Raw genomic sequence first — 25,984 nt, 5'->3', positions numbered from 1 at the left:
TCCTTATTCTTCTTGAATGTCATATATTCCTCAATATGCAGGACTCAATCGTTGTCATCCTCTATCTATGTCTCTGAAATGTCTGTCAGACTATCTTAAATTGCTTCAACATGCGCCATCAATTCATATGCTTTGTTATGAACGCTACAGAGCATTAAATTTATATTTTGTTATACTTGAGACACATGACCTTGAGTATTGTTGCATTATTATTGTTTTCTCTCGGCACCTTCCTGCTGTTCTATTACTTTCATTCCCTTATCACTTCATGCTCTTCTGCCTTGAACCCACCCCTTGGTTTGCCACATCTACCCAAGCGTTACCCCTCACTATCCTTGATTAATTTAAGTCCTCTCTACATCCCCAATTACGTGATTCCAAAGAAAACTCGTCCCAGCACAACTCAACTGTCGCCCCTCCCAATGGCACCACCCCCCACCTTCCCCTCTACTGGTGCCATTACCCCAGAAACCAGGTCCCACTTCTCCCACACCAGTCATTGAACCATGAATCCATCTCTCTAATCTTATTGGCCCTCTGTCAATTTGCACATAGTGCAGAAAATAACCCAAACATTATTAGCATTGAGGTTCTTTTTCTTTATTTGGTGCCTAGTTTCTCATGTTGACCATGCAGAAACACCTTATCTGTCCTGCCTTCATCGTTGTCAACTACATCGGCCACGACACCTGGATTGTCCCCCTCCCATTGCAAGCTCCTCAGCAGATGTGCCGAACACTGTCACTGGGCAGTCAACCCAGCCTTCTGAAATCTCGCTGCTCTTTGCTGCAGGGAGCTGTGACAATCCTCCTGACTATGCTATGCCCTACTACCAGTACATTCCTGTTTGCTGGCCCCACTTAAATTGCTTCTTGTACCATGGTGCGATTGCCAGCTTGTTCATCCACCTTGCAGACCCCACTTTCATCCAGCGCCTCAACCCCTTTGGCAGTTGCAAATTCTGAGTTTCCTGCACTATTGTCTATTCGCTGCCATTACCTGCCTCACTCATGGTCACATCCTCCCGTCCCTCAATGCTGGTCAAAGAAGATGATCCTTTCCTAAAATGTATAACCATCTTCTGGAAGGGAGCATCCAGATATTTATCTGCCCAGCACCACCCTCGCACCCCCCCGCCCCCCGCCCCCAACAACCTCCCACGCCTTATGTTGTGCAGTGTCTGGAATTCTGCTTCCAAATCAGTAACCCTGGTCCGGAATCCCTCTGGGTGCTTACAGTTCCTGCAGATATTTTTGTCCTGGATCTCTGTGGCCTCCTAATGTTTCTGCTTTCCACAATTGCCACGTATCACCTGCTCTGCCATTGTTACTTGGTTTATTTAGTTAAATTGATTACACACTTAGAATAAACGTAGAATAAATCTTAAATATGTCACATCTCTTTTGCCCGTGCATGGAATCCTGAAGTGAACTGAATTCGTTTCTCATGATACATCTCATTCCAGCATCACCACCTATCAATTCTTTCACTCGCCTTACTGAGTTTGGCGGGTAACAGGCCCATCCATTTATTCACACTGTCAGCTATTGTTTACTTTATGGCTATTTTTAATCTTCTGCTCATTCGCTGTACCATCCTTGAGCTTTGGAGATAATAAGGTGTGAGAAATTTCCATCTGACTTCTAGCAGCAAGCATGCCTCTTTCATTGCCTTGCTGGAAATGACTGTTAACTGATCACTGCCTATATATAACTTAAGCCAGGATCCTGTCGGGAATACCTCCACCCAGTGCCTAAATTGATCCATCACCGCAATTAATTACTATCTTACCTCTTTGGTAAGGGGCATGCGAAATCCATCTGGACCTTTCCCCATTTTTTCCCTTAGGGTGCTCTTTATAGCCACACGTAACCTGATGGGCTTCCTGGGGTTATGCTGTGACAGATTAATCAATTGTGAGAACACTTTGCCAATTCTCAACCTAATCCCAGACACCACAAGTCCCGCTCTAATAAACCAGTGATTGCATTCCTCCCTTGTTGGGCTGTTCCATGGCACAGCACTAGCAGCACTGGGTGCATACAATCGGACTCTACTGCCCGTCCTTTCCCTGTATGTCTCATCTCATTGCTTCATTTTCCTCTTTTCTTCCCATTTTTCTTGCTGCCTGGGTTCCCCCGTGAATGTCTCCCGCTCCTTTTGGTTGGACTTGACAGGAATGTCTACGTCAGCAGCTTGTCTGGACCGCCTGATCTGCCAAGGTGTTCCCCTGATGCACTGGGGTAGTGATATTCTGGTTAGCCTTGATCCTAACTCGTGCTTCCTCCGTGGGCAGTCCAGCTGCCTCAATAAGTTTCCTAACTAGTTTTTCGCATTTAATAAGAACTTCCCCCACCACCACCCACTCCCGAGGTAAGATACCCCCGTCTACTCCAGGCTATCATATAATGGTGTACCATCACAAATGCATGTCTCCTTTCGGTTTCTACGTAATAACTTTGGCACCAAAATTAAGAGCATTACAATGACCCAAGGTTCAATCACAGTTGTGCCAAAGTGTTTTAGGTTTACAATAGCGCTGAAAGTTACTATCACCCAGTAACATGAATCTTTGAATCCAGCCAATTTCCCTAAACCCTGTAGTTCACAGGATTTTAGATTAATGCTTAAGTGGATTCAAACTTCCCACTTTGTTTAGTTTCGATTGCCGATGATTGAGGACGATGTTCTTTTTTTTGCTTCCAAGTTACGATTAGCAACGTTCAAAATTAAAAAGAAGTTCTAAATATCTCTGTTCTTCTGAGAAATGTGATAGGAGCCAAAATCCTTAAATATTACAAAACAGTTTTAGCCTAAGATCAATCCATTCAAAATTGGATTTAATTAAAATTACTCAAAATATCAAAATAAAGCAGGCTCCCCCTTTCATTTCATCGCACATATTATTAATTGTTACCATGGCTCATTTTGGTTTCTTCATTAACTCACACGCATTCAGTGAAATTTCACCCAGATACACATCACACACGTTAGTTTCGTATTCAACAACTTCCGAACACATAATGAGAAAAACGACATAGACTTTCACATACAATTTTTTTTCTCTTGTCTTTTTGACCAGCATTCTAGACAACACTATTGCTTCCTCTTGTAAACTGTCTACATGCCCGGGTTGCCTGAATATTGTCCGTTTGGGGCGTCCCCACATCCACAAACGTTTGGTTTCTTCGGCCTGTTTATCAATAGTGTACCTCCAGTAACTCAAACTTTCTCCTCGTTATCGTGGCCACCATGAATTGTGTTTTTCGGATTTCCAATAGGGGTCCCAGACATTCAGTTTAATGTTGCCTACTGTTGTGTTATGTTTACTCAAAAATTATTCCATGAATGAGTCCTCCATGAGTAAATGCCTTTGCGTAAGTCGCTGTCTATATGTCTCCACCCGGATTTTCATCCTAAATCAGGGCCACACAATGGTCATGGAGCAGCCTGCATCTACGACCCCGAGACATCTGCCTCTATCTGTCTCCACCAAGGTCGTTCCACAAAGCCAGGTCTTCTCTACGGTCGATAAAAGTGCTTAACCTGGACATTTTTTTTCTCTTTTTGGACTACTCCCTATTTCTCAGGAGTATATCTTGGGCCCTACTCGTAACTTTTCATTTGGGTCTCAGCCTTCTTGTGTTTTCCTAATAGTTTTTGAACTTTAGGACCTCCTGTCCAATTAATCGGTCCATCTACGGCGTCAGTTGCTTCCACCCTGATCTCTTTCACCAAACTGCACACATTTAGAGCATTCCCTTGCCTCTGGGCAAGGTCTCTGTAGCCCAGATGGTTGAATCCCTTCTCCTCCTTGCCCCTCTCAAGGAATAACAGTGCCCCTTCCCTTACTGTCTGTCGACACACCCGCCACAGAAAAGTACCCATTATCCTTGAGATTGCTCTGCTTAACCCAGACGACTGACTCCCTGTACCGCATCTTTATCAAAATCCATGGTGTAACTTTAATTACTCTTCCGCCAATACAGTCAGCTCAGGGAAGTGTCGTTTGCCCCTGGGATCAGCCTATGTAGCCTAGCCAAATACATCCCCACTATAGGCTTCCTCCTCGAGGGCCCTCTCGTCCTGGACTGGGTGCAGCTGGTTGCAAAGACAGCGTCATTCCCCTGGCTCGAATACCGCCTTTGTAGCAGCCTCACAGAAGTAATTAAACATCTACTTACTGTCAAGGTCAGGCCTTACCCGAACGTATGAGGCATCCTGCCGTCTACACCAATTATATTAGCGATTCATTGTCTCACCGCGTCACTGCTAATGGCTGCTGCTAACAACAGCTCTTGCTTCAATCTGGACTAACTTTAGTTCTGCTGTAGCCTTATCTAAGCCAACGTATGTCAAACATTCCAGCCATCTATGCTTTGTAAGATCATTGAGTATTATCATGTTGAATTTCCCCTAAAAAAAAATGCAGTTGGGACAAAACCTGGGTTGTGGTGGGATTGCACCTGTTACATGGGGTGTTTTGGTTCAAGATTCCACATTTCCCTGTATTATTTAGTGGGGCGTATCATTTGGATTCTGTTTCGGTTGCAGAGTCTGTATCATGTGGAGAGACTGCATTACATGAGGTATTCCATTGTTTTGAAACATTTCGTAAGTTAGGCATGGTATTTTGTGTGAAGATGCTGTACTGGTTAGAGATGTTGAATTCATTTCAGTTGTTCTATCAGTTGAAATATATAATTTCCGTTCTCAAATAAAACACTTAAATCACATAACTGAATGTCCACACTTAAAAGTGGCAAATACATCCCAGAGCTCAGCAGACCAGCGCTGAGAGAAAAGTTCTAACACATAGGCTTTTATTACACAATCGAGAGAAAGGCATCACTGAAACAATGGGTCTGGTAGTGTCTGAAAGATAAACCTCCTTGCTGAGATAATATAACTTCCCTTTTATATTATTTAAATAATGCTTTAAGAATTGACCAGCCTTTAGAGTTTTCCTATTCAATCTCAGAAGTAAACAAATTCAATAGCCGCACAGAGCTAACTCAATGTCGCAAACTGATTGTTTACTTTAAAAACAAGCAAACATACAGGCACACACATACAGTCACAAAGAACTCTATGGGCGATGTTGCAATCAGTATCTCACTGGAGGTTCCACAGGGTATAAATTAGAAAATGAGAGGCTCTGAGAGTTTAATAGAGAGAGATTGCATACTATGCCAAAGGACAGACCAGTTAATGCGGAAAAGGTGTGAAACATTTAAAAACATTGTGAAAATCTATTACCTGATATTTTCAATTGTTGGAGCTCCTGGTAAGCGGCAATTACCATTAAGTTGTCTAAATCCCCGTATGAGCTGGTCACTGGTTTTACTTTGTGCCTGACCTTGTTACACGCAGGCTGACAGGGATCAGTGAAATTGTTTCGTTCGGTCAATGTCCTGCGTAAATTTGTAGTTTCATGCAATTGCCTTAACTGATAATAAACCATCAATTTCACCTTAGCGGTGCGCTGAGTTAGCTAATGTTTGCCGTTGATTTAGGCGTACTGCTTGCAAACAATTGGAGGGAAATTTTCACGGTGATAATCAGTCAGTGTAATACTATAATGATCATGGACCTAAATGGAGTGAAATACCTTGCTTCAGTGGCCATGTATGACTGGCAGCACTTTCACTGTATAATTGTACTAACTCAGTGTCACTATTCAAAATAAAATAAATTGCTTCTATTACTGATTGATTTTCGCTAATGGTCTTTCCTCTCCATTGAGCTGATTTCAATTTTTATGTATGTAATAGTTTTCAAAGAAAACAAGTGCTGTTGTTCATTGAAAATATATGGGAATATATATGAAATGTTAAGAGTATTGGTAATCCTCTGTCTACGATTCAGCTACTTCAACAGAAACAGATACTTATTATTTACTGATATTTAAAAAGGCAGGCTACAAATATTGCAGCATGTCATTCCTCTGTTAAATGGCTAATCCCACTCTGAATATAGTTACTTTATAGGAAACAGCTTATTTATTTTAATTCCATCTCTTTCGTCAACACCGTGTTGAGTATCCGCATATCAAGAGTATTGTTTTGTTATGACCTTTCAATGATGCAGGATAAATAATGTACTGTGTTTACTGAAACATCCACCTCTAAGTCAATAAGTTCGAGTTCGCTGTTCTCATCTATAAGCAAGAGTATTAGCACATATAACCCTTACCACTCTCTGCCTTTAACTCACTGTGCTGCGTTCCTGTGAGAAAACACCTATAACTGATGAAAATATCTATTCTTATTTTTATAATACACAGTTGAAGCCTTTAACAGTAAATGATAACATTGCTAAATTGTTGAAGATGAAAGAAAAAAGAAACTTATCTCAGATTTTACTCCCTGGTTAAAATAATTTACCTTCCCCAGTATTATTTTTGTGATGGGAATTCCAGAAGGGAAAACAGTGCACTAAATAATGTAGGAACTCAAACTTTATAGCCATTTCAAATAATGATTTATTTTTAAACTTCGTTCCACTGGAAGTGGGCATGAACGATTGAACAGCAGATTTCTTTCGATCCCAATCGGTCTTGTTACCTTAATTAAAGTGTTAATATGTAGGCCAGAAAATCTTTGCCAACTTTGCTCCGTACAGACACTTATTACTATGAGGTTTTGGGAAACTTATTCTTTTGAATCATATGCAGCACCTCAATGTTAGCTAAGTTGAAACTAATTTGCAACTTTGAGGTAAGCTAAGCATGTTTGTTAGTTATTGCTAATGTATACGGCTGTTGGGTTTCATTGTCCCTATTCATTAACGGCATTCTCAGTTTGGATTTGTCTGCATTTTTTAAAAATTGGATTTTAGTTTGCAAATCGATATAGATTGTTTCCTATTAATGGTGAACGGTAGTTATCCCATCTCTGATGATTGAGGGACATCCCTTCCCATCTTCTGCCAATCTGAGTCCGCATTTTTTGTTTATTTTTCTTTTTGCCAGTTTGCTGTTTATTCTGCGGTTGTGTGGCAACTTATATACGACCTTTAGAAATTGAAAGCATTACACATGTATTTTGTTTGTCCAATTTACGCTTATGCTCACCCGAATAACTTAATACCATAGGTCAAATATGACCCCCTTTTGAAATGTGCTCTTTGAGAAAATGTAGATTATTCTATCTTCTGTGTTTTTTTAGTGAATAGTTGTGATGTCCGTTAATGCTCTTGCACTTTTCCCTACTGTGATGTGTATTCATAAATTGGCTAAAGTTCGTTCATAATCGCTTCCTCACAATTTCTAATTTGAGTGGACGTAATACATCCGCCTCTAGGTTTTAATCTCATCATAGCCTGATAAGATCAAAGAATGGATTCAGCACAGAAAACCTCCGTTCGTCCATTGTGTCCGGAATGGCTTCCCAAGAGAGAAACTCCAATTCTCTAACTACCTCACATTTCCCTATAACCTTGAAAATCTTACTTCCTTCAGATAATTATCACATGTTGTTTTAAAAGTCAGGATTGAATCAACATCGAACATGCAGAGGCAAAGCCTGCCAGATCCCAGCCAGTAACTGCGGAATAAATTTATGCTAATATCGCCTCCCGTTGTTTTTCCATTCAGCTGGAATAGGTGTCCTCTGCTCCTCTAACCTCCGGCAATGGGACGGCTTTTCCCTATCTACTTCACATTGACGCCTCATATATTTTTTGTTGTAATCACATCAATTCTTTTCTTATTCTTCTCCGCTCCAAGGAGAAAAACGGGGCGTCTCCAATACGTCCAGGTAACTCAGCTTACTGATCTCTGTAAACAGCGTTGTCAAACGTTACTGCATTACCTCCAAAGCGTCCACAATTTCCCTCAAATGTGATTCCAAGAGCTGAACACAGTGCTCACAAGCTGAGGCCGAAATGTTGGATTCTGTAGGTGCACCATAATTTCACGCGTTTGATCTTGGTGCATCTTTTTCCTAAGGCCCAGTGTCATGTGTGCCGTTTTAACTTGTTTTGCAATCTATCCTGAAAGTATCCCTGATTTATGCAGCTTTACCCAAAGGCTCCCCTCTGCCACACCACGCTGCTTGGAATGTTACCCTTATTATACATTGTCTTTCCTCTGTATTGCTACCAACATATGCCAGGTGTTAATTCTCCTCATTAAACGTCATCTGAAAATTTGCCACAGCCTGTCAAACTCACTGCTTTCCTCATAATTCACAAGACTTCCAGCCAGGAGATCACCTGTACTCTTCTCTGAAATCCAGGCCTGCATAGCGCAGTTTAGGAGACCACCTTGTCTCAGTGGCAATGGACAAATCTCTAAATGCTGATGTGGTACTGCCTGAACTCATCAAGCACGGGAAACAAGCACTCCAGGAGGACCTACCTGAGCTTCGCTGTCTCTGTTGGAGGGAGTTGGCAGTTCTCTAGGATAAAGGCGATGCAAAGATTGTGGCCCTGGACAAGAACAGGGCGGAGAACTGAGATTTCTAAACATTGGAACCACCTCCCTGCTGAATCTTGAGGGAAAATGTTTGCTCACAGTGCCCTTGTTAGATTGCACACTCTGGCTGAATTCATCTAGACAGAACCCTAAAATGGTTTCAGAATATCAACAGTTGACGTTATGTTCTCAGTCCAGCAGCTGCAAGTGAAATACTCCAAAGAAATGTGGTTCCCCTATTTAAGAAGGGTTGTAGAGATAAGCCAGGGAACAGCAGACCAATCAGTCTCACATCAGTGGTAGATAAACTATTGGAGAAAATTCTGAAGGAGTGAATCTATCTCCACTTGGAGAGGCAAGATTTGATCAAGGATAGCCAGCAGTGCTTTGTCAGAGGGAGGTCATGCCTAACAAATTTGATTGAGTGTTTTGAGGAGGTGAACAGGTGTGCATATGAGCATGGTGCAGTTGAAGTAGTTTATATGGATTTTAGCAAAGCCTTTGACAAGGTTCTACATGGGAGATGTACAAAGAAGGCAAATGCACATGGGATACAGGGTAATTTGATAAGGTGGATTCAACATTGGCTTAGTGGTAGGATACAGAGGGTAATGACAGAAGGCTGCTTTAGTTACTGGAACCAGTGTGCAGTGGCATACCACAGGGATCTGTGCCGTGTCCCCTACTGTTCATTTTTGAAGTAAACAACATAGCTGACTATGTGTGGGGTAGGATTAGTAACTTTGCGGATTACACAAAGATAGGCCGGGAGGTTAACAGTGAAGTTGAGTGTCTTCGGCTAAAGGAAGATATAGATGGGTCGGTCAAATGGGCAGATATGTGGCAGATGGAATTTAACCCTGAAAAGTGTGACGTGCAACATTTTGGAAGGAGTAATTTGGCAAGGAAGTATTCAATGAACGGCATGGCACTAGGAAGTTCTGAGGAACAAAGGAACCTTGGCGTGTGTGCCATAGATCCCTCAAGGCGTAGGGCCATGTTAGTGGGCTTGTGAAAAATGAACTTGCAACACTTGACTTATGAATCGAGGCACAGATTACAAAAGTAGAGAGGTCATTTTGGAATTTTATAGAAGCCATGTTAGGCCACATCTGGAGCACTGCGTGCACATCTAGTCGCTACATTATAAGAATTATGTAATTGCACTGCAGGTGGTGGAGAGAAGATTCACCAGGATGTTGTTTGGGATGAAACAATTGATTTATTAAGAGAGGTTGGATAGACTTGTGTTGTTTTCGTTGGAGGAGAGAAGACTGAGGGGCGACCTGATCGAGGTGTACAAGGTTAATGGGGCATGGACGGGGTGTATAGGGAGCAACTGTTCCCCTTAATTGAAGGGTCAGTCACGAATGGACATAAATTCAAGGTGAAGGGCAGGAGGTTTAGGGGGGAAGTGAGGAAAATCTTTTTTACCCAGAAGGTGGTGGCAGTCTGGAATGCGCTGCATGGGAGGGTGGTGGAAGCGAATTGCCTCACATCCTTTAAAATGTACCTAGCTGAGCACTTGGCACGCCAATACATTCATGGCTATGGGCAGTTGCTTGTAAATGGGATTAGCAAGGTAGGTCAGGTTTTTCAAGCATGTCAATGCAGGCTCGTTGGGCCGAAGGCCCTCTTTTGCTCTGTGTGATTCTGTGCTTCTGTGAAATGAGACAGCTATAAGTTACAATCCAGCTAACTCACCAAGATGTTCGACCCTGTAAGTACTGCGAATTCTATGCAAGCTGCCAATATAATTGTCTACCCGCTGGACTTACTCAATGTCATGCCTTATTCCCCTCGCAACACGCTGGTTAAATATGCACATGTAACATGGTACAACATCGAAGTCAAGGAACAAACTACGCAAACAAACAAACACACGAATTACGAGCAGGGATAGGTCATTCGGCCCCTCCAGCCTCCTCAACCATTCAATAATATCACAGCTCTTCTGATTATGGCCTCAGCTCTACATTCCCACCTACCCCGATAATGTTTCACCTCCTTGTTGAACAAGAAATTTTCTACCTTTGCCGTAATATTCAAAGGCTCTGCCTCCACCTGCTTCTCAGGAAGACAGTTTCAAAGCCCCACGACCCTCTGCGACAGGAACAAAAAAACCCCTAATCTCTTAAATGGGTTATCCTTTATTTATAAATAGTGGCTTCCTGTTCTAGGTTCCCACATTAGAGGAAACATACTTCCCACAACCAAACTGTCAATACCCCTCAGTGTCTTATATGCTTCAAAAAAGCTGCCTCGTACTCTTTGAAACTCCAATGGAAACAATCCTAGCCTGACCAACATTTACCCATAAAACAACACTCTCATTAAAGGTATTTGTGAAGTAAACAATCTCTGAGCTTTTTACAATGCTTTTACATTCTTCCTTGGATAAGTTGGCCAGCAGCACTGCAGATGAGGTATCATTAATGCCTATATAAGTGAACTATAATCTGGCTTTTCTTGTCTTAAATTGCCCAAGTGATAACATGTGGCATTCTATTAGGGTTACTTCCTCTACCTGCATACTAGGCTTTTGTGAATCATGGACTATGAAGCTCAGAAATCTCTGCATCTCAAAACTATGATTTGTTACAGTTTTTATCATATGCTTCTTTTTTACATATATTCTTCCTGCCAAAATGGGCAATTACATATTTCCTCACATTGAACTCTATTTGCTAGAATTTTTTCCGTGGTCACTTTTCGTATCCATATCGCTTTCTGTCCTCCTTATGTCCTCTTCCCACTTACTTTGTGAGCTATATTTGTACCATCAGCAAATGTTATAAGCATACCATCGGCCCCTTCATCCAAGACATTCTTTTAACTTGCAAAAAGCTGAGACCTCAAGCCTGATCCCTATGGCGCATCACTCGTTACATCTTGCCAACCAGAAAATTACCCGTTTATGCCTACTCTATTTTCTGTTCACATTCTGAGATATGCAATGGGGCCATAACGGATAATGTTCATTTATCAACACATATTGGCATTTTATTCCCTTTGCTGCTGTCACACGTCCTCAGGTTATATACAAAGTGTCAATTTGCGTATCAGAACTGAAGAAAAACTATTCACCCTGGCTCACCTGAAATCCAGGGCCAGCGTACACAGATTCCTTGTTGGAAATGCCCGGTATGCCACACATATCTGGGAATGACAAATTCCAGCAATCTGTCACTACTAAATGAAATGCATCACAAAAGCTGCAGCTGTTATGCACCAGCTCACTAAGAGACTTTTGACAACAACACCCAACTCAGGACGTCAATAGGCAGCTCTTTAAGCCTGTGCCCTCAGTGAAGTCCTCCACAGTGGAGACAACGGCACTACATATGCTAGACCGGAGACATGGTCGAAAAGTTCACACAGGTCTCGCACATATAACCGGCCTACCTAGGCAAGGGATGGTCATAAAATCAGAGGTACTACAGCGTGTTTACTGTTTCACCATACACTCATTGCTAAGCTAATGATGTCTGCGCTGGTATGGTCTCTTCCATCGGAGGAATGACTGCCGTATAACCAAAGGCCATCTGTACGGTGATCAGTCACTGATTCATGACCTCCTAGGCGTCCGTAAATCCGCAGCAAGAGAACATGCAAGTGAGATATGAAGATGTTGCATATAGACAACGGTAATTGAAATGGAGTCACTGATAGCCGTGACCTGTGGGAATTGACAGATTGCAGGGAGTTTGGGGAAGGCGAATATAAACGAAAAGTTCATCTAGCTAAGAAAAACAGAGTCGAGTGATTGTGCACCTTTTGAGTCAACTTTAGAAATGTGGCTGAGACTGCCATATAAGCGTAACGCTCCTGAGTCACAAACGGAGGCACTTAACACGGAGTTAACAACCAGGGAGGAAAGCATTGATCACGAGACAGAAGCCTGCCACCAGTATCATTAACACAGCTCAAGAAAATCAATTGTTCATTACGTAATCCGTGGGCTGTCTACCACTGGAAATTCTGCATTGTTGTCCTTCCTTTTAGTGCTTTATTAAATTTCACCTCACTCCACATTATATGCTTTTGAAGCTTTGTTGAATTTATAGACTTCATTTTTGACAGATTACTTACTTCCTTCGGATAAATATTTACATTCCTCAGACTCAGAATCCTGTTTCACTTGCTCATTTCCCCCCACAGCACTCATGGCTTCCTTTCATCTGAGCACGTGTATGAGTCCCAAAAGTCTTCTTACAAGTCTATTCATGTCAAGCTACCCCTCTCTGTTCCAAATTCTAGTAAACTCGAGCTGTCAATTAACTCACATTGGATGAAATCTTGCCTGATTGTAACATGATGTTGTCTGCGAGGCCACTTTCCCACCAACGTATTCTGAAAGTTCCATTGTAATTGATTGATTTATTTTCATTCAACCTCCATGGTAGGCCACAAATATAACGGCAAGCTCACTGACTCCCACAGCTACTTTATACTTACCCCGACACTGATTCCTTGAAAAGATTGCATTCCAATCTCTCAGTTTCTATATTTGTTATCCAATATTTTCGGGCGATGCTTTCTTCCAAGCTAGTGATTAAATGTCGTCATATCATTCAAGCGAGGGCTCCTCACCAGTATGATTAGCAGGACCCAAAACCTTGTCCATTTAATTTCCTTCATTATGGCTGTTAACTCATTTCTTCCTTTTTAGAAGCATGACAATGCTTATGTTGCCCTAGCCTTGTATGCCAGCTGCCGCTACATTCAGTAAGTCACCCATCAACATTTCTTCCATACCTATCTAATTCTAACACCAGCATATATTCTGTATCTCTGTCATCCCACACTGCATCGTGATATCCTGGATAACAGCTCAATCACCGTGTACTTTCACCCTTGTTTGATTCCTCAATCACCCATAGCACGGAAATCCTACCCCATATCTCCTTTCTGTGCCAGCTCAGGACTTGCAAATCTTTTCCTTTCATTTACATCCAAATGTGAAATGTCCCAAATATTCCTTGCAGTTGAAGCCATGGTTTGCTTGAAATTATTGTTATTTTCTAACTGTAGTCCCTGCTTTCATTCCCACCTCCAGTATGTAGATGACCGACTGCGTAGCAGCTCATTGCTTTACTGAACTTGTGCCTTCAGTCTGTAAGTGTGATACTGAATTTCCGGTCATTAGTTACATGAATTCTATGCATCCCACTTCCACTTTGAACTTTCAGTCACAAGTCTCTTACATTTTACACTGACACTCAATAACAGACAACACATGTCTTTTTTTTAATTCGGCAGCATGATGAACTAAAAATGGGAAGCTTGCTGGAACGGACGAAATATCTCCTGTTCTGAGTTTTGCATAGCGGTGCTTTAAGACACTTGGCTTGTTGTGAAACTGTCCTCGTCTCCCATCAGCTGCTGCTCTCTGAAAAATTCAAATGGGCTCAGATCAAACTGTAAGACAGATAAATCAGAGACTTCGGATTTATTAAAGGATTGGGATTGTCATTCTGCCTCCTGGGATCAGTTGTCTGCATGTTCCCTGTTCCAATTCTATTAAAGCTAGAAATGGAAGATTTATACCAAGGTTGGGAGAAATGTTGAGATTTTCAAATGTTACATTCTGACCTGCCCACAATCCCGCATATTTGTGGTGCTCACATTCTGCCCTTAATATCTAAATAAGAGAAAGACGATGTTTAATCAGTAAGTTAATATCAAATTTATCTTTTCTATTTTAGAGTAAATGTAGCCGCGATTATGATCCTGTCCCGGGGGAAGTGCGGCCTCTCCAGAAGTGCCCCTTGTTACCTGATAGCCATGGCAACAGCATATCTGCTGTTTGTTATCACCAAGGTTATATATAGCTGGATCATTAATTACTATTTCCCGGGATCTTTTCTGAATATTATTCATGTGTGTAGTGTTATCATTGTCCTCGTTCATGCAGGCAAAGATTGTTCTGTCTAGTTCACTGTCACATTCTCTATTGATCGATTTGTGGCCATTTGTTGCTAAACACTGAAAAGAAATGATTGCAAGTATAAAAATGCAGCTGTGATTCTATGAACAACCGGCATTCTTCTCTGTTTCAAAGACATCCCCTTTTTCTTTATATTTGCTCCAGAAGCAATAATCAACAATATACCGTGGCTATGTATGGTTAAGCAAGTCTATTTTTATGAACCATTACGGATACGATTTCATTGGTTTGATACAAATTTAACCCCATTGCTCCCATTCACTTTAATTCTTTTGCTTAACGCTCTGAATGTCAGGCATATTTTAGTGGCCAGCCATGTCCGTAAGGGTCTGAAGGGTCGGAACAACGGACAGAATCACACTGACTCAGAGATAGAAAGCAGAATGAAGTCTGTGATTTTGCTCTTCACTATATCTGGCAGCTTCATACTGCTGTGGCTGGTGTATGTTATAGATTTTTTATATTATACGATTAAAGGATCTGATCCCAGGAATTACAATATTTCTGAATATGTATTTTGACAAGTTGGCTTCATGCTGCTGAATTTAAGTTGCTGAACGAACATATTTATTTATGGGACCACTCAGTTCAAGTTCAGAGAACAGTTCAGGGGTACTATGGAATATGCTGTTACATCAATCATCAAGTTACTTATTAAATAACAGAACTGAGACCAGTCCAAGTATGGGATAAAGTGTTTCCTGTGCATGAGTGCAATTTTTACACCAAATGCTCAATCACAATACTACAAGGAAGAGACAGCAACTGGCAAAAGTTGGAATTAGGGCCTGGTTGCTAAGTGGGCCGGAACAGATGAATAGCCCCCTGGCATGTCAGGAGGATAAACAACAACCAGCCCATCTTCCGCCATTGCCGGATTGATTCTTCGCTCCTCATATTGCTCAGCATGGAAACATTCTGTTCTTCCCAATTCAAAGTGGTGCATTTGCTAGGAACCTAGTTAAACCTCTCCTCTTTCTACTTCTGTACAGCTTTTGGCACTGTCGTTTAGTCAATTCTACTCCAGAAAGCTGCATCATTTTCCCGCAATGGGCAGGGCCTCACTTTCACCATACTTAGCTACAAAATTGTAACCAAAGTAGCATGGGCAATTAAATTCCACTCCCACATCTTCCTTTAGCTCCTCTGAATATATTACCTGCCTGCTACCCTCAGCGACATCCTGCAAAGGCCTAATACTATTTTCCAAAGTTTAGCTGAAGACACTCAACTCTATAACACCAGTACCTCTTCCGACGCTTCCAATATTTTTAGCCTTGAAGACAAGTCTTAACTCGAGATTATATTGGGGCTACATGTACACTCCATCAAAATTATGCATATTTCTAACTCAGTAACTTCGCCCAATCTTGGCCCTATTTCAGCTGAAATGTTTAACATGCAAACTTTTTGGTTCCACTTTGGTTATTAATTACTTTAAGCCCATTTTTGACTTAGTTACTAAAACGTAAACCTGAATGAGCTCCAAATTTCTATCACCAAAAAAGTTCCAGTTCTTAACAAAAGAACATTCTGCTGTCCATTTCTTTACCCACACTAAGCCCCATGCAACAATCATCTTGATTGTCCCCAACCAATATTTACTGCCACAAAAGCAACGCCTCAGTACTAAAATTCTCACCCTTGTTTGCAAATTACTGTACTGCCTCACTGCCCTCTATTTCAGTAATATCACTAGCTGCATTGGTCCATGCATTTGTAGCCTCCTTCAGCTAAATTGCTCCCAATCTCTGTAACATGGCCCATCCCGACAGCCCTCATTGCCTCAGTCACCTCTATAACCCCTACAGCTCCTTCTAGTTTTGGAATGCACACAGGCCCTGAGCCTGTCGCTATCTTTGTAACCTGATCCAGCCCCAAAAACGTTTAACCCCTCTGCCTCCTCCAGTTCTGACCACTTTAACATTTGCCACTTAAGTTGTTCTGAAACTGTGGGCAGTACATTCAGCTATCTGGGTAAAAACGCTGTAATTCCCACTCCGAACCCCATATGAACCCCTATCTCTTCAGTAATTGTACTCTACATCTTTGACGAATTACTTTTATCACTTCCCTACTATGCTCTTACATGACGGGATCTTTGCCATAAAATCCCGCTTTTAATATATTCTTAATAGTATAACCAAATTATTTGTATAAACATTACTGTGTTGCAACAGTTTCTGCCTCGCAGTGTACATGTCATTCTCTCATATACGTTCGATATCATTTTTAAAACTCTAAAAAAAGATAGCCATAATATGACCTTCAATGTATCCTAACTGTCTCCATGTCGCTAAAAATAAACCCAATCATAATTCTAAGTGCAACCCTGTCCATAAACCTAACCCTTCCAAATCCTCATATCTAATGGTAAATCTAACCTGAACCAAGCTGTAAATTTAAAAATAAATCAAACTGTAATGCAAATACCATAACTAACCATAGGGATATAATGAACTTAAACGTTAACATAAACTTAAAACTAAATTTAAGTCTAATTCGTAACCTATCTGTAAAACTGATTTCAACCCCAACTTTATTGGAGATTCTAAGCCGAACTGTAAATCTAACCCTGAATCTAAAATTGTACATTAACGCAACCCTAACAGTAATTCTAACCCTATCAATAACAATAAATAGTTTTCCTTGCAGCAATGTATATTTAACACAAAACCGAATACTGGCCATCTCTGTAATCTATCTCTCACGTTAAATAGGCCTTCCCATATCCCGAAAGTGATCACAACTAAGCTAATTTCAACACTTAAATTCAAATTGAAACAGAAGCTTCCTATCAACTAATTCTCCATAAGCAACTCGAAACCTAGCACTTGCCAGAACCCTCAAACTAACTCTAAAGCTAACTCTTACTGTCGAACGAAATCCAAACTTAAACCAAAAGTCCTCTGTAAATGGAAATTAACTCTATACCAAGCTGTAATCCTTATACCAAAAATTCCCTGCACCAGGCTAATATATTTAATCAGAAACAACTACGAACACTAATAATAGCACTAAGGCTGGTTATATACCTAATAAACTTAAACACTTGCAGAGAATGCCACTGCAACCCTAAACATAAACATAACCCTAAATCTTACTGCAACACTAAACCTAGTATCAAATTGAAAGAAATAAGCATAAAATATGGCAAAGAGTAATGGTGAGCCAGAAGTTTGGGGAAATTAAAAAAAACAACAAATCATGAGCAAAAAAAATTAAGAGGGAGGAAATAAACTTTGATGGAAATTGCCAAGTTGTATAAAAATGGACACTAAGAGTTTCGTTAAATGTATAAAACAGGAAGAGAGAGGCCAAAGCGAACATATACCCCTTAGCGAATGAAAGAATGTGGAAATAATAATGGGGAGCAAGAAAATGGCAGAGGAGTTGAATAAATCCTTTGCAACCATCTTCGCAGTGGAAGAAACAAAAAGCATTCAAAAATACTAAATAATCAAGCGACAAAAGTGGGGGAGGAATTAGGCCCAATAACTATTACTATGTTAGTAGTAATAGGGAAACTATGGGGCTGAAGACAAATATGTCCCATGGACCTGATGCGTTTTAACCTAGGATATTAAATGAAGTACCTGCCGAAATAGTGGATGCATTGATAGCAATCTTCCGAGATTCCTCAGATTCTGGAAAAGGCTCAGAGGAATGGAAAACTTCCAATGCATCATACTTATACAAAAATGGAGGGAGAACAAAAAAAAATCAGGTAACTATAGGCCAGTAAGCTTAACATCCATCATTAAGGAAATGTTACAGTTTATTATAATAGATGTAATCGCATTCAAAAATGCAAAATATAATCATGCAGTGTCAGCATGCCTTCATGAAAGGGGAATCGTGTCTGATACATTTATTTGAATTCTTTGAGGAGGTAACAAGCAGGATAGGAAAAGGGGAACTGGCAGGTGATTTTCAAACGGATTTTCGATAAGGTACCACACATAAAGCTATTTAATAAGCTTAGGTCCAAATGTGTTGAAGGTAGTATATTAACATGGATGGAGACTGGCTAACAAATAGATGACAAACAGTTGGGATACGGTGGGGGGGGGGGGCATTTTCAGGATTGCAACTTGCAATTAGTGGAGCGCCACAATGATCAATGCTGGGGCTACAATTATTAACAATATATATTGATGACTTATATGAGAGAAGTGAATGTACTAACGCCAACTTAGCGGATGACACAAACATAGATGGGATGGCAAGTGGTGAGGGTGACACAAAGAGTCTACAGGGGGATATAGACAGGTTAAGTGATTTTGCAAAAACGCTTTGCAGATGGTATATAACGTGGGAAAATGTGAGTTTATGCACTTTGGCAGGAAGAATAGAGGGGCTGAATGTTACTGAAATGGAAAAAAAACGGTGGGAAGCTGCAGATTGACTTGTGGGCTCATGTGCATGGATCACAACAATAACAAAAAAAAAAGTGGCATTCAAGTTCAATAGGTAATAGGGATGGAAAATGAAATGCTGACCTTTATTTCAACGGGAATCGTGTATAAAAAATGAAGTCTTACTAAACTATACAAGGCACTAGTTAGACCACAACTAGAATACCCTGAGCAGTTTTGGCCCCCTTATCTAAGGAAATGTATAATGGTATTGGTGGAAGTCCAGAAAATGTCCTGGAGGTTGATCCCTGCTATGGATGGATATTTTCATCAGGAGGGGTTGAGTGGGGTGGCCTGTGCTCATTGGCGTTCAGAAGAATGTGAGGCGACATTTTTGAAACATTTAAGTTCTTTTAGTGGGATTGACAGGGTAGATGCTGAGGGGTTATTTCCCCTTGTGGGAGAGTCTAAAACCAGAGGGCATAACTTCAGAGTGAGGGGTCGCCAAATTAAGACATAAATTAGGAGGAATTTCTCCTCTCAGAGGGCAGTGAATCCATGCAACTGGTTGCAGCAGAGGGCAGTAGATGTTGGCTCGTTAATGATGAGATAGATATATTTTTAATGAATAAGGGAATCAAGGGTTATGGAGAAAAGGCGGAATGTGGAGATGAAAATTATCTGATCAGCAATGACCCCATTGAATGGCGAAGCAGACTCGATGGGCCGAATGGCCTACTTCTACTCGTTTGTCTTATCGTCTAAAACTATGTCGAAACAAAGACAAAAATCTCAACTGTAAAGCTATAAATAAACGATGACTAGCTTAAACATAAAATTAAACCATCTCATCTTAACTAGATGGTAAATTCGATAATTAACTAGATCGTAAACTTAAAACTAACGAGAGGCCAACAATTAGCATCTTATAATACACCTGAACCTAATCGAAACACTACTTCCTGTTTTCACGCTAACTTTCATCCTGATCTAACCAAATATATAAATTGAATTTTATAATTAACACAACTGTTGCCTGAATCCAAATCATAAACGTCAGCATATACTTATCATAAATAATCATCAATGCAACCCTATCCGCTAACTGCAGATCTGACCATGGCCCCGAAAGTAAATATCACCAAACCCTTCCGCTTTATCTAACCTTCGCACTAACACTTACTCCAACCCTACCATGAGACTAACACTCAGCCTTATAGATAACCACTACCACAATGCTCAAAAAATCAGTTACCCCAAAATGTAACTGTAAACAAAACCAAGCCCTAAATTTAAACCATAAGTAAGCCTAAAGTTAAACCCAATGTAAGTCGAACACGAAGAGTAACCACAACTCCAAATATATACCTAAGCCGAAAACTCAACTGCTCCTCTAACCTCCAACTGTCCCCAACTATAACAGTAACCCTAACAGTAACGGGAACTCAACCAACACGATATTTAACGCTCACTGAGATCCAAACCTAATGTCAGACATTGAAGAATATTTTGGAAAACTCAGAGAAGATGCATTCCAGTGAGGGGGAAAAGTGTTTTGCACCAACTGTGGCAAAGTAAGAAGGTTAAGGAGGGCAAATAATTGAAAGGAAAAGCAAACAATTCCGCAAAAATGGGATAAAAGAGACAAGCCAGGAGATTGGATAGAATATAAGGAACAACATAAATGACTAAAAAGCATTAAGGAGGGAGAAATCAGGTTATACGGGAAATCATGGTAGAAATAGAATAACAGGTCGGAGCACTTCCACCAGGAAATTACAAAACAAAGTTTAAGCAAAGTGAGGGACCTACCTCGCGAGAGTGAGAATGGGGAAGTAAGAAGGGAAAATAAGAAAATAGCGAAATAATTGAACAAACATCTTCAATCGGACTTTAGGGGAGCGAATACAAATTTCAACCACGAAATAATTGCGAATCAGCATGTGAAGGGGGGTGGGGTGTTTTGGCGGAGGAAGGGGCGGTGGAACGTAAAACAATTAGTATAACAGGGTAAGTCTACGAATAACATTGTTAGAACTTAAAGATGACAAGTCCCCAAGTCCAAGTGGAATTCGTCCTACAGTCTTAAAATAAGAACTTGCAGAGATAGTAGATGCATTGTTTTTAGTTTCTAAACATTAACTGGATTCTGATATGGTCCAATCTGATTGAAAAATAACGAATCTAACCCCTCTATGCAATTAAAAAAAGTGTAACAATGCAGGAAACTATGGGCTAGTTAGCTTAATATCTGTCATCGGGAAATTTCTTGAATCGCATTAATGAGGTTGTAAAATGGCACTGAAAGCATACCGTGTTGCTGTAGTTTGGTTAAATATTTTAAAAAGTGAGATTTATGTCGGAAATAAATGCAGACGTCGGCCAGTTGGGCGGAATTAAACGATCCCAGTTCATGCAATGCCAACAAATATTTCTGGTCGACCTATGCCAGGATTTACAATATTCAGAATAATGAAACTGTATGGAAACTTGGAGAATATAGGAAAAATGATTTAGATTGACTTAAAGTGCCAGGTAGGATCAATTGCTGGTGGAAATAATTTTAAATTGAGCATTCAGTGTTAGGCCACAGGATTTCTGAACTATTATTCACAAATGTTGGAACTCGAGTGGTAAAGCAGTAACAGTTGGAACCTGAGAATGATCGGCACGTTGGCAGCAAAGAGCTGCATCAGTTGTTACTGCGGCTGTCGCTTCAAAACGCACTGAGGCCACTCGGCAATCGACCATTCTCATCAGGCCCAGTGTCATATATATATGTACGAAAAGTAGATTTTACAGCGGGCATTGCTGGGCAAGGTTTATTTTTTTCCGACTTGCACTTAAACTGGAAAATAGTGACCGAAAAATAATATTTTGTTTCCTGCTTTTATAGGTCGCACGTTCACGTAGAGGACATTTGCAGGATCAGGCAGGCTTCCTGTCAAAACGCACTCAGAAAATCGTCACTCATGGGGCTTTCAGCTGAACAGGGAACAGGTAGTTGCACCGCTTCCCTAATTTACTGCTGCACCTTTGATGGCTTGGCCGACCTATTTTCCGCTGCATTTGAAGAGGCTCAGATAACTGTGTTTCTAATCAGGACAGTTTATGGCAACTCTAATTGCTAAAAAAAATTCTGAGAGAGAGAGAGAAAGCACACAGATAGATAATTCTGTCTCCCACATCAAGTTGTTCATGGGGAATAATTTCCTGTCCAAGTGTTCCGCCCTTAAGCTTAGTAAGACATCGTTTCGAAACGTTAACTAGATTCAAACAAAAAAAAATAAGCAAAAGAAAAAAAAAATCGGACTTTGAAATTTTAAATGTGACCCATTTATCAACAGCAGTGATTTGGCTCGATAATGTCGGTTTACTTTCTGAAATTTCAGAGTTGAATGAAAAAATGAGTAAAAACATAATTCATTCAATATTAACCAAATAAAAGAACGATGTCCATCACGGACTTTAGCCAACAGCTTTGGTGATTTCTTCCCATCTCTGAATAATCAGTTGTAATATAACAATAATCCCGATAGTTGCAGAACCCGAGCTCTTTCTCTTCACAGTGACTGCTGGAATCGACCAGTCAGCTGAGTTACGTTGCTAGCAGATTAATAAAGTTGAAATGATGTTTTTTTTAATAAAATGTAAAATAAGAAAGTCCTTTGCACATTTATTGAATCATCTTCACTATTATGCAATTACGGTGTGAAGCAGGCATTCAATAAAGATTAGTGACCTTTCAGTCTTGAGTATTTCCTGACAGTTGCCAGTTTCTATTTTCTGCAGACCCAGTTAGTAACAAGGTTTCTAATTTTTATCTTGTTTTCTAAATGACAGCATCTAAATTAAATACAAATATGAGAATGCACCAGCATTGTTCAATACTTAATTTATAATTACATGACAACTGGACAAAGCGCCTTTTACTATTAAACTGTTAATCTCATTTGCATATTCTATTCGTGTAATTTCATTCTGTTCGTGGTGACATTCTCCACCCCGCTGTCGCCTCTTATATCCAGAAAAAAGACTTCAAGCTGTTCTATCTTTCTATATGTATAAACTCCAACTCTATTTTTAGTAGTTCTGCCCCCTACCTTCAAACCACAGCAGCTTTCTCTAAACGTTTGCATTGGCCATTGTGGTAAGAAAACCAATAACATCAACTGGACGGAACATACAAAAAACTGACATCACAAAAATGCTTGGAAATGGAAGCCTGCTTTACTGCTTTTGTAACAGGGACATTAATGGATGGTAAAGAAGTGTAGCATTTTACCATGTCTTGGTGATGTACAAAGGCAGACAATGGTGTACCCATTGTCGTGACATATATAATGATAGTATATGAATGCACAAACATGTTGATACTGAACCAAAATTTATATCGATTATAATGAGTATGGCAATATGTCATATGGCGAATAGAGCAGCACGGTATAAACGACAATCGAATCAAAGGAATTGGAATTGACATTTTAGCACAACTTCTGACTTTGCAAATACAGTTGAAATTATACGTATTTATTATATTTCCAGACTTTCCAACATAAGTTGCATAATTTCAGTATTCGTCAGGCTTTCTTCTGAGTGATAATTAAATATCGATAAATAGGCATGCAGTCATCAAGAATAAGGGCAATCACGGGCAACAGCAACAGTTTAAGGCATCGATCTCTATTGCGCTTGTTGGCCTTTTTCATTTGAATTTCAATCCCATGTCAATGAGTATATAAACAGGCGGGAGTTGCAAAACATCGAGGAACGAGGTGCATCAATATTTTTTCTCTCTCCATACATTCCAGATTTGGAGCATAACAGACAAAGTACTTCTGTACTGCATGGTAACTGGTCATCGGACGATGAACTGTCGATTCTATTCCTTATCACTGTATGGGAACTGTGTTAAACACCAGGCTAGCGTTAAAGTTAAAGAGAGCAAATGCAATGCATTAATATGATCCACATTTTCATCATCATATAAACAAAATGGCATGAATGCCCCATTCAGTCCTTGGTCTTGTTCGTTCCTTCAGTTAGTAATGGATGGTCTCTTTTTTGACGTATATTAACTTGTATGTTTCTGTAAATATGAATAATTCTGTCCAACACACTGACTTTCAGTTTTGACTTTGGAACTGACTCCCAAGCTTATCATCGTTTTGGTGGAGAAAATTTTCCACATTGTGTAACTGATTAATTAATGGAATTATCGCGGATCAACGTTACTCTAATTTGAAAGTTATGTGGCATGAATTGGAAAACACCCCAAGAATTTTTTTTGTTTTCTTTCAAACCCATCAAATCCTATTATTTCCTTAAAAGTCACAATCAGATTACGCTTAATCCTTCAACTGTGATGAAATCCGGTAAAGCAGGAAACTCTAAGTGATGTCTAACGGGGGTCCTGAAGAAAAGAATCAAATAAAACTTTATTTTTTAGAGAATGCCGTAACCCAAATTTTCCATTCCTTCTACAAGCTTCAGGGAGATCAATTACCACATGTCAAATGCAATTAGAAATAGTAACAGAATTCAAACCTTGTCAGCCTTGCTAGCCTCCCATATCCCTACAGCATATTCACATGACGAAAATGAAATTAAAGTAGCAGAAGAGTAGAAGAAATAGGAATAGGAAATTTGGCCCTTCTAATTTGCTTCGTCATTAAACACTTTTGTGATTAACCTCCTGCCTCAACTCCACTTTTCCACACATTCCCCTTGCCCTTAATTCCATGGAAGGTTAACAATCTGTCTCTCAAAGCAGTTATTACACTCATTGAAAATTAACCTGCAATTTTTAATGCACAAAATTACAAAGATGCAAGAACCTCTGAGTCAATAATTTCTCCTCATGCTTTTACAAATTGGCCGAACATCATCTGGAAATAATGTGCACGTTTTCTGGATTCCCTGTCCATTGAATGCGACATAGAAACATAGAAAGAAGGAGCAGGAGTAGGTCATTCGGACCTTTGAGCCTTCTCCACCATTCTTTATGATCATGCCTGATCATCGCCGTAACCCAACGCCATACTCCCGCGCTCTCCCCATACCCATTGGTGCATTTCGAGTCTAAAAATCTATCGATTTCCGCCTTCATTAAATTCAGTGACTTAGCCTCCACAGCCTCCTGTGGAAGAGAATTCCATAGGTTCATTGCCCTTTGAGCGAAGACGTTGCTCCTCACCTCAGCCCTAAATGATCTAGCGTGTGTCCTGAGACAATAGCATAAGTCACCATCTAGGCTAATTAGAACAATTTACGATTCAATGAGATGACTTCTCATTCTTCTAATCTGCAGACAGTATCGTCCCAATTTAATCAGCCTCTCATCAAAAGAGTGCCAACTTGTTCCAGGAAACAACCTGTTGAAGATCGCTGCACCACCTTCAAGGCAAGTCTATCCTTCCATAGATATGGACTGAATGCAAACACCTGATGCACTCAGTATCACCCTGTGATCCAATAAAAAACTATTCTCCATCTTCTACTCATTTACCAAAGTCCTGTCTATTGCCCTTTTCATTCATAGATATCAGTTTTGCGAACATTCCTTTTAAATTACCGCTATGCCCGACATTAAGGCACGACCCCTAGATCTGTAGCTCCAAAGCTGTCCCAGAAACACGCTCAGTGATGCTAATGTTCGTAATAGAAAATACTTCATGCTTCGTCTAACCTGTGACATCAAAAACTTGCAGTGGCACGGACAGTGCAAATTAGGAACAGAGCACAGGCACCTGTTTTGCCTTACAAAATATACATCATGGCTTCCCATCTGCCCTTCTGTGCAAAAGCTTACCAAACGCGTCTTGGCAATCCATAAAAGTTCAAACTACTGTATTTTTTGTAACACAATCCAATTACTCATATCTCAAAAACCTCTCCCTTACATTTGCTAATCATGGCTGTAATGCCACGGGTCTGTATGATTTTTCCTTTACTAACGCATCTATTTAGAAAGGCTCGCAACTTCCATGCTAATAATAGATTCTGATCATTGACCAAGAACTCATGGACAAGTAACTGACTCATGGGGACACATAGACTAACCGATAGATCAGCAATGTTGTTGTGGAAAGATTAACTGGGCCACTTATGCACTGGAGAGAAATTGACCAAGTGGATAGAGGAGCATGGTATATATGCGTTCAGAAAAAAATAAATAAATAAAAAAGCTGCGACGCACGCACGAATTAGGCCATTGAAGGCAAAATAAAAGCCAAACTACATTTCGTTAGACTGTAA

This window comes from Cetorhinus maximus, chromosome 20 (genome assembly GCF_964194155.1).
Source record: "Cetorhinus maximus chromosome 20, sCetMax3.hap1.1, whole genome shotgun sequence".
Lineage (NCBI taxonomy): Eukaryota > Metazoa > Chordata > Chondrichthyes > Lamniformes > Cetorhinidae > Cetorhinus > Cetorhinus maximus.
This window is presented reverse-complemented; position numbering follows the sequence as displayed.